The 9,096-nt window shown below is 52.8% G+C and overlaps 1 pseudogene; it reads left to right on the top strand.

The window, feature by feature from the left end:
* Positions 1–1,016: 1,016 nt before the first annotated feature.
* LOC140912571 (olfactory receptor 5G9-like) lies at positions 1,017–1,564 on the top strand (annotated as a pseudogene).
* Positions 1,565–9,096: the final 7,532 nt, after the last annotated feature.

Raw genomic sequence — 9,096 nt, 5'->3', positions numbered from 1 at the left:
AGAGTGGGACCTGCAGCTCTGGGTGGTCCATGAATCCCAGAAAAATCAATTGTGTCACCATGGTATGAGGCGGCATAGGTGGGAAATCTAAATTTGCAAATAAACTGGAGCCAAAAAGGGAGCATGTGTAGATTCCTTGTAACAACTCTGACTGCTCCTGTGAAATAGTGTGTCTTGGGGAATGTATTATGGGTTATGCACACACTTCCCCCTGGAGCTGGTGCACTGTCTCCTTACAGAAACACAGCACACTGTGCATTGTTTTGCATTCAATTAAATATGTGCAGAGATTCCGCCACAATACGAGAGACTGTCCAAATCTGAATTGTTCCCATGCCAGAAATGTCCCTTAGGGCACAGGGCTTTGCCATCCATGTCTCTCCTGCCCACCCTCTCTGTTGTTTAATCAGATTAGTTTGGAAAGGAGGTAAATCATCTCTTGTAAATGTATAGACAATAACAAATGGTGTAGAACATTTTCATTTACACTGGTTTTCTCTTCTGGCTCCCATCAATGTCAGTGGGAGTTGATGGCACTTGGCACCACTGAAACTCAAAGCAAAAGTCCTACAAAGGATCTGTGTCTAACGTTGGGAATCCCCAGCAGAAAGATGTTGCAGGTCTAATATGTACCTGTAGAGACATTCATGTTATGTCATTCATGTCATGATACATTGATAGGAGATTATTTGCCTCCCTTCTAAACTACACACTCCCAATCTATATATCTCTTATTTTATAGAAGATTTGACCCACTGGATGGTTTCATGCATCTTAACACAGAGTATACAATATTTCTGTAGCTAGAACATATCCTATCTCTAATGGAAAGCATGTGGGTAATACAAAGAGAACATTCCCTAGGAGTGTCCTTTGTTGTATTATGTTTGTTCTTATGAAACGGTGTATAATCACAGGGATTATGAGGGATCTGTACTCAGTACTTTATTGGCCCCTGATTAATTGTAATCCTTATTTTTATTTTTCACCAGCAGAGGAGAGAGTTTCTGGAAGAAATGGCAGAGAGAAATCACACCACGGTGACAGAGTTGATTTTTGTAGGATTCAGATGTTCATCCAGATCTACAGACCCCCTCTTTATGTTGTTCCTAGTGATATATGTGGTCAGCCTGATGGGGAATCTTGGGATGATAGCTTAATCATGGTTGAAACCCGACCTCATACCCCCATGTACATTTTCCTAAGCCAGATGTCCATTGTAGATATTGGATATTCCACAGCCATAGCTCCCAGGCTGCTCATGACCTTGGTAGCAGAGACGAGAACCATTCCTTTCATTGAGTGTGCGGCACAACTATTCTTTGTCTGTTTCTTTGTGACCAGTGAAAGTTGCCTCCTGGCTGTGATTGCGTATGACTGCTTCAAAGCTATCTGTAATCCACTGCTCTACAGAACCATTATGTCCAAGAGACACTGTGTCCTGCTGGTGGTTGGCACATATGTCTGTGGCTCTGTGAATTCAATTGTGCAAACTCTATTTATATTCAGTCTGTCCTCGAGCAGAGGCAACGAGTCCCCATTTCTTTCAAAGGTATCCATGTAATCTGGGTATTGATCAGGATGCTGGGTGTCCGAGTCAAGAAGGTGGAGTAAGTCCAGGGGTGGAAGCTGGTTCAAGTAACCCCTGACTTTTTCAGTCATTTCCATTGCACAACTCCAGCAGGGATATCATCAGGCTAGGCTCATGCAGTGAGGTCATTGTTCACACCTGGTGTGGTGTGTCCCTGTTGCATTCGGGCCACTTACTTGCAGAGAGCCTGCTTTTCTCCAAAAAGTTGCACCACCTAATGTCATGTGCTGCATCCGATAATTAGGCCCAGAGGTTAGAGCACAGGTTGCAGTGAGGTGCAGGATTGCGCCTAGGCTGATAGTGGTGCTAGAATCAAGGTCCAGGTCCAAACCAAGATCAGAGTCCATCAAAAAAGCAGAAGGAGAGCCAGAGTCTAAATCCCTGCCAAAGGTCATAGCCGGATAGTCAGAGAGCAAAGATCAGCCAAGTCAATGCAAGCCAGAGTCCAGATACAGGCCGAGGGTCAAAGCCGGGTAGCCAAAGTCCGAGTGCTTGAGGAAGATCAGGAGGAGAAGGCAATGCTGGAGTGGGTTGGTGGAGGGCCTGGAGCGGGGCTAGAGAAGGGCAAGGAGTATATGGAACCAGGATGGGTAGCCAACATCTGGAGCTAAGAAGGGTCACGCCAAAGTTATAATCAGAGACCAGAGCCAAAGGTCAAGCCAGAGTCAACAGTGAAGAACCAGAGGGCAGAGCACGACAGGGTGGTGCATGCAGGCGGGAACCAGGATGACTTACAGGTTCTCCTAGGCCCTGCCCAGCTGGATCCCTAGAGTCCCCTCATTGCGGGGGGTCTCTCTTTCTAGGAATAGAAGAAGGAGAGCAAGATGACAAAGATGTCTCTCACCCTAGGATCCAAGCCAAGGGGAGCTACCACCCAGGCATTGTGCTAGGACCCCATAAACCTTCCTGTTCATTTCACACTCAGAGACTCCCCCAGCAGGAGGGGAGAATAAAGGGCAGAACCTGAAGTTGCCCCTCAGGGAAAGGGACTAGCCTGGGACCCAGTCCAGTTCCCAGATCTACCCCCAGGAGTGTGTGACCAGGATCTCAGCCCTTCCTCTGTGTCTCACACCCCACCTGCCAGATGGGGAGAATCCTACCTTGCCCCAAGGTGTTAGGGGGCAGTTTCCTTTGTGGATGGGAAGGGTTCAGATACCAGGTGAGTGGCTTGGGCCTCAGGTGGGGGATAGTCAGACATTCACTGCAACGGGGTGATATGGGCCGTGGGGAGGTCTGAGCAGTGATAAGAGGGGAGGGGCTCCACATCAGGCCACCCCTCCCAGACTGCAATGGTTACTGAGGATAACCCCTGGCCGTGAGGATGCTCTCATTTCTGGGCCAGCCCCACGGCCCTGATAGCTTGATGCTTCTGAAACTGGCCTCTGGGCATGGGAGAGGGACCGTATCTGGCCTGGCCCCAGCTCCAGGGATCTGGATGGGACATGGTGACAAGAGCGAGGTGCTCGGCCTGGGTTTCTCTCAGTGCTGTGGGGTTTATGCCCACTCCTCCCAGCTGTTCTCCCCCAGGCCCAGTGAAAAATAGCAGTACCTGCGGCAGGGAGTGGGAGCTTCTGGACGTGGGAAGGGGGGGCCCTTCAAGGCTGTCCCACTCAGCACAGCCCCTGCAGTGATTTGGGAACCTGACGCAAGCACTGGATATAGAAGAGGTGGGCCATTATCATCGCTGTAACCTCCTCCTGCTGCAAGGGAACAAGAATCAGTCAGAGATTCTGACATGCATGGCAACAAAGGGCATTAACGGCAAAGGGAACCAGCAAAATTTCCACCCCAACCTTCCCCACTTCTCAGGGACAGATTCCCTAACCCGACGCCCAAGATGAAATCTTGTCTCCTCCCTAGGTGACCTCCAACCCCTCTCCCACCGTTGTGGAATGAACTCCTGTCCCCTTCCTCTCAGCCCCACCGGGAGAGCTGTTCTACCTTCCAAACCAGTCGGGGATTAAACTCCGCTCCCCAGAATCCCCTCAGCCTCCCTCTCCCCATCCAGCTGAGGGGCTGGAAGGCTCTGGGCAGTAGTGCTGTGGGGTGAGAGGACACCTTTCCCAAGGGCCCCACCCCTGTTGTTAAGATGATGCCTTGGACAGTAGCTGAGGGGAATGGGGCACTTCAGCAGCCTCTGCTGACTGACTCCTCCAGTTCTCTCAGAGCAGGTGGTGGCTGGGATAACATGATACTAGGGCCTGGAGGTGAAAGGCCCTGGGGGTCCCTCCCCAATTGATCCTTCTTTGGTTACCTCATTCTCTATCAGATGGCCACCTTCCCCCTGAATGGAATCTGTCAGCACCAGCCCAGTCTGGATAACACAGAGCTGGGGGTCATGGATGGCCAGAAGCATCGCCTGGAGGAAAGATCTTTTCTGGCCTTCCATGAAGATCTCTCCAAAGACCTAAAACCAACAGCACCAGAGCCCCTGTCAATTGCCCAGAACCAGGCTCCAAATCCCTCTAGTATCTCACAGGGTGGATAAGAGACCTGGGGCAGCCAACCTTTGGGGTCCCATGGACCATGGAACCCCCCCTTCAGGAAGAGGTTGCAGGCACTGAGGAATAGCTCTTTCTGGAGCAGGATTCACCACAAGTGCCATGGCAGGCTGGGAACGTGTCTGTGCGCTCTGGATCCCAGCTCACAATGACAACAAAGGTCCCCTACTGCTCCCAGCAGCGCTATCTCCTGTGGCTCACCCGCTAGATGTAAGGGGCCTTTTTGATCTGCTTCCACTCCTGCTCCTCACCAACAATCCCACGAGCATCACATACGGTGCTGTAATAAATATAAAGGGAAGGGTAAAGCCCTTTAAAATCCCTCCTGGCCAGAGGAGAAATCCTCTCACTTGTAAAGGGTTCAGAAGCTAAAGATAACCTCGCTGGCACCTGACCAAAAGGACCAATGAGGAGACAAGATACTTTCAAAAGCTGGGAGGAGGGAGAAAAGCAAAGGGTCTGTGTCTGTCTGTGTGATGTGTTTGCTGGGGACAGAACAGGAATGGAGTCTTAGAATGTAGTAAGTAATCTAGCTAGGTATGTGTTAGATTATGATTTCTTTAAATGGCTGAGAAAAGAACTGTGCTGAATAGAATGCCTATTTTTGTTTGTGTGTCTTTTTTGTAACTTAAGGTTTTGCCTAGAGGGATTCTCTATGTTTTGAACCTAATTACCCTGTAAGGTACCTACCATCCTGATTTTACAGAGGTGATTCCTTTTTACTTCTATTAAAAGTCTTCTTGTACGAAAACTGAATGCTTTTTCATTGTTCTGAGATCCAAGGGTTTGGGTCTGTGGTCACCTATGCAAACTGGTGAGGATTTTTACCAAACCTTCCCCAGGAAGTGGGGTGCATTTGTTGGGAGGATTTTGGGGGGAAAGATGTGTCCAAACTATGTTTTTTCAGGACCCAGATAAAGTTTGGTGGTGGCAGTGGAAGTCCAGGGGTAAAGGGTAAAATACTTTGTACCTTGGGGAAATTTTAACCTAAGCTGGTTAAAGTAAGCTAAGGAGGTTTTCATGCAGGTCCCCACATCTGTACCCGAGAGTTCAGAGTGGGGAAGGAACCTTGACAGGTGCCGTGATTCAGCCCAGAAAAGGAGATCAGTGTCCCTCACCTGACGCCCAGGGCAGGTGCAGGTCAGGTTCTGCTCCCTGACTCACTATGGTGCCTGGCAAACTCCACACCCTGCCTGTGCTTCCAGAGGTGCAGGGAATCCAACAAGGACCTGCTCCAGCACTTGCTGGTGTGAGCTTCCCAACTCACTGACCCAGGGGCTCCCCTCTCAGACACCAGGGTGTCAACCAGGGAGACAGTGAGCAGAGCCAGATCCCTGTAGATAGAATCCTCTGTTAACTCAACCCCCCAAGGGGATCCCTTTTATGCTACGTAACCATGGATCCATGCAACACACACAAGTTTGGACCATTAGCAAGGCTCCAACCCAACCCAGGGTCCTCAGCCTCTTGCAGCTGAACACTCTCTGCTGGAAATAAGTATCCAAGAATATCAGGGTTGGAAGGGACCTCTGGAGTTGATCTCGTCCAACCCCCTACTCAAAGCAGGACCAATCACCGATTAAATCATCCAATGAATTTTTGCCCCAGGTCCCTAAATGGCTCCCTCAAGGATTGAACTTAGAACCCTAGGTTTAGCCAGCAATGCTCAAACCACTGAGCTATCCCTCCCCCTAGAGAACACACTCACTGCAGGGGGAGACAGCTCCACACCTGAGATACTGAAATGCACCGGCAGAGAGTCCTTACCTCCCCGACCCTGGCCATGTTCCTGTAGGCCAGGCACTCGGTGTCTTGGAGCCCATCCCGACACCACAGTTCGCTCTCCTCTCTGATGTTCAGCCCTGGGGGAGAAAGACAGACCCATTGGGGAGGTTTGGCATCCGGCTTTAGTGCCTGTTTCCTTCTGTTCCCTTTGCTGGGTGAACACTGGCCGGGGTCCTCGTGGAATCCATGGCCCAGTGGACTCGCAGGGTCCCCACCAGGTGGTTTAGTACCTGAAGGGGGATTTGTCTCATTCATCACAGTAATCATGTGACCCTTACGGTCACTGTGCTCTGGGAGTGGGTGTCTGTTAATGGTAGCGTCTAATATTGAGAACCTCCCACACCCACTGACATCAGGATCTGACCCTCGCTACCGAACTGGTGACATCCTACAAGCTTTGTGTCCGTCCCCTGCCCTCATGATGGCTCCTTCCCTCCATGTGTCTCAACAGCTCTGTTCCTGTCCCCTCACCAGCTGGCAGCCCCCTGGGGGGGCTGATTTCCCTGGACTGAGGGACAGAGCCAGGCTCTGAGGTAAAGCAGCCAATTTCCTTGGCATGTTCACCCCCTTCCTCTCTCCCTGAATTAGGGAGATGAGTGTGAGTCATCATCTAAGCTGGGGTCAGTCTCAGAGGAGGAGGCTTCTTTCTGTAGGGTCCCTTGGCCGGTAAGTGGGGGGCCCAAAACAGGGGCCTTCTTTCCATCGGGGTCCCTCTGCCCTGCTGCAGTTGGTCTAAGAGCAGAGGCCTTAGTTCTATTGGTGTCCCAATGGCCAGCTGGAGCTAGTCTCCAAGGGACTCACTTCTACGGGGTCCCATTGCCCAGCTGGGCTTCTGACCCCTCCTCTGCAGCAGGAGCCTCTGCGGCCAATACATCTATTTACATACGGCCTAAACCCATCCCAGGCTTGCCCACTGATGTCGTTGGCTGGGTCAGAGATGTAGAGACCCAGCTGCAGCACAAAATTGTCTGCCTTGGGGAAATCGGAGGAGGTCTGGTGGAGGAGGAGAAGGGGGGAATCCATCAACATTCTGCCTTCAGCTCCCCAGCTCCCCTGGGCCAGAGCTCTGCTCCCATCCTTCTGTAGGAGGCGCTGGGGGAGAGGAACTGGAGCCCTCTTTCTCTCTGCCCCCCAAGGGAGCTTGGAGTAAAGGGACCAGGGCATGGGACCTCAATGAGCACTCGCTGCCAGGATTCTCCGGAGTAACAAGGGCACTGAGGCCAGGCACGACCCTGCCAGCCAGTGGCCGTTGGAATGTCGCAGTCCCTTAAGGAGCAAGGGGGGACCACTTTACCAGGGGATGAGGAATTTGACTCAAGCCCTGGCTCTGCAGGATGCTGGGATCAAAGGTCACTTACGTCAAATCCAGAGAGGGAGGTGGTGAATCGGAGCAGGGCAGCGTTGCTCCTTATGGCCCTAGCTCTCTCCTTGGTATTCCCGGAGTCGAGCGAAAAATGGACATGCTGCTGGAGAAGAAGGTGGGGAGGGTCAGCGAGCAGGTGTACGTGCTCTACAAACGAGCCTCTCCCACTCCACACGGGGCTGAGGCCTTATGTTTAGGGTGGAATATCTGACTCCTCATGTGGGGGTTCATGACACTGCCTATGTCTTGCTGGGCACAAGCTGTCAGTGTCCCTCCAGCCTGGGACAAAGCTCGGCCTTGGGGCTGCTCTATTTGCTCTGTACCCCTGATCCATGACCAGCCCATCAGGATCAAGGAACATGCCCTGGGCCCCCAGATCCAGAGGCCTTGGTAGGATGGATGGATGGATGGACCATGAGGTCAATCCCTCCAGGAACTGCTGTGTCTCTAGGAGAGAAGAGCTGATTTCCTAAGGCTCCTCCTGTATCTCAGGGTCTCCCTAGAAAGGAGCCAGTAACGTTTCTCAGAGGCCTGTGTCCCAGATCACTCAGGGGTTTCAGCCTCTCAGTCCCCAGCCAGGTCTGGTGCTCACTGTTAGTGCTCAATGGAACCGTGCAGAGCTCTGGCTGACAGTCCCAGCTCCTTCCCTCTGCCCCCGCTTCCCGTCCGCCGCTACCCCGGATGGCGGAAGGGTCCCAACATTGCACTGCACTGACGGCTCTGGGAAACTGTGGCCACCTGGGAACAAGGGGGGAGGACACAATGGAAACATGGTTCTTCCAGTCTCTCCTTTGCAGCCCTCCCACGGGGTTCATGGGAAATTCCACCCCCCAGACCCTCCCATTCTGCTCACCTTAAAGAGGTGCTGCAGCTTGTCTGTGGTGGGGGTCTCGGTGAGCAGGCCCCCAAGCATGGTGTCCAAGGCTCTCTGAATAGGTGTTGTGCAGAGCCTGCAAGAAGAGGGAGCACCCATCAGTCATGGGACATGGGGCTACCCCAGTCAGGGGATCTGGAGGATTCTCTGGGGAGCCCTGGCCAGACCCAAAAGGCACATCCTGGCCTCTGCCATTCACATCACTGCAGGGTCACTTAGCAATCTGCTGGCTCTTCAATCCTTGCCCTTAGCAGTTCTCTGCGCAGGGCCTGGTACCCAGCAGAGTTTGGGACAGCCAAACTGCAATGGGTGGGAGGTAGGATCCCCGGGAGAGTCCAGGCAGCAGAGCAGAGAGTGAGGAGAAGAGGGAAGGCTGAGATCAGCCACAGAGGGGTAACGCAATCCCCTCTGGAGGGAAGGGGTCCTCCCTGACAGTTTGTGTTGTTCCCCCCAACCCCTCCCTGCCCGAGCCTGTTCCCAGCTCTGCTCACCCCTCCCCTATTCTCCGCAGCTCCATCAAAACTAGGGAGCAGGGACCAGAGGCCACTCCTACTCCTGGGACAGAGAAGAAGGATCATGACCTACCCGGAAGTGGGTGGTGTCCTGCCCAGTGCCCATGGTGAAGATGGTGTAGAGTAGAGCCCGCAGGAGGCGTGACTCCAGCTCCAGGGCAAGTGGCAGCTTCAGTTTGCTGGCAGGAGAGAGGACATGCACATGACCCTCCTCCCCTGCAACGATCCCTCCCTATGGCCATTGTAACGTTACGGGAGTGAAATCACCCCCCAGCCAGGAAAGAGGGGATGTTCCCACCTCCTCTGCTGGAGGATGCAAACAGCCACGGCTGGGGGTAATGTAGGCTGGAGAGGATCTGGGGCTACCGGCTCTGGACCTGATCAGCACCAGGGTTAGGGAAGCTGGATGGGAGGGTCCTGGTACCTGAGGCTGCAAACCGCGGCCACGGAGCTGGAGACGATGGAGCTCA

This window comes from Lepidochelys kempii, chromosome 6 (genome assembly GCF_965140285.1).
Source record: "Lepidochelys kempii isolate rLepKem1 chromosome 6, rLepKem1.hap1, whole genome shotgun sequence".
In the NCBI taxonomy this organism is placed as follows: domain Eukaryota; kingdom Metazoa; phylum Chordata; order Testudines; family Cheloniidae; genus Lepidochelys; species Lepidochelys kempii.
The sequence above is the reverse complement of the archived record's forward strand: the minus strand, read 5'-3'. Positions and strand labels throughout refer to the sequence as shown.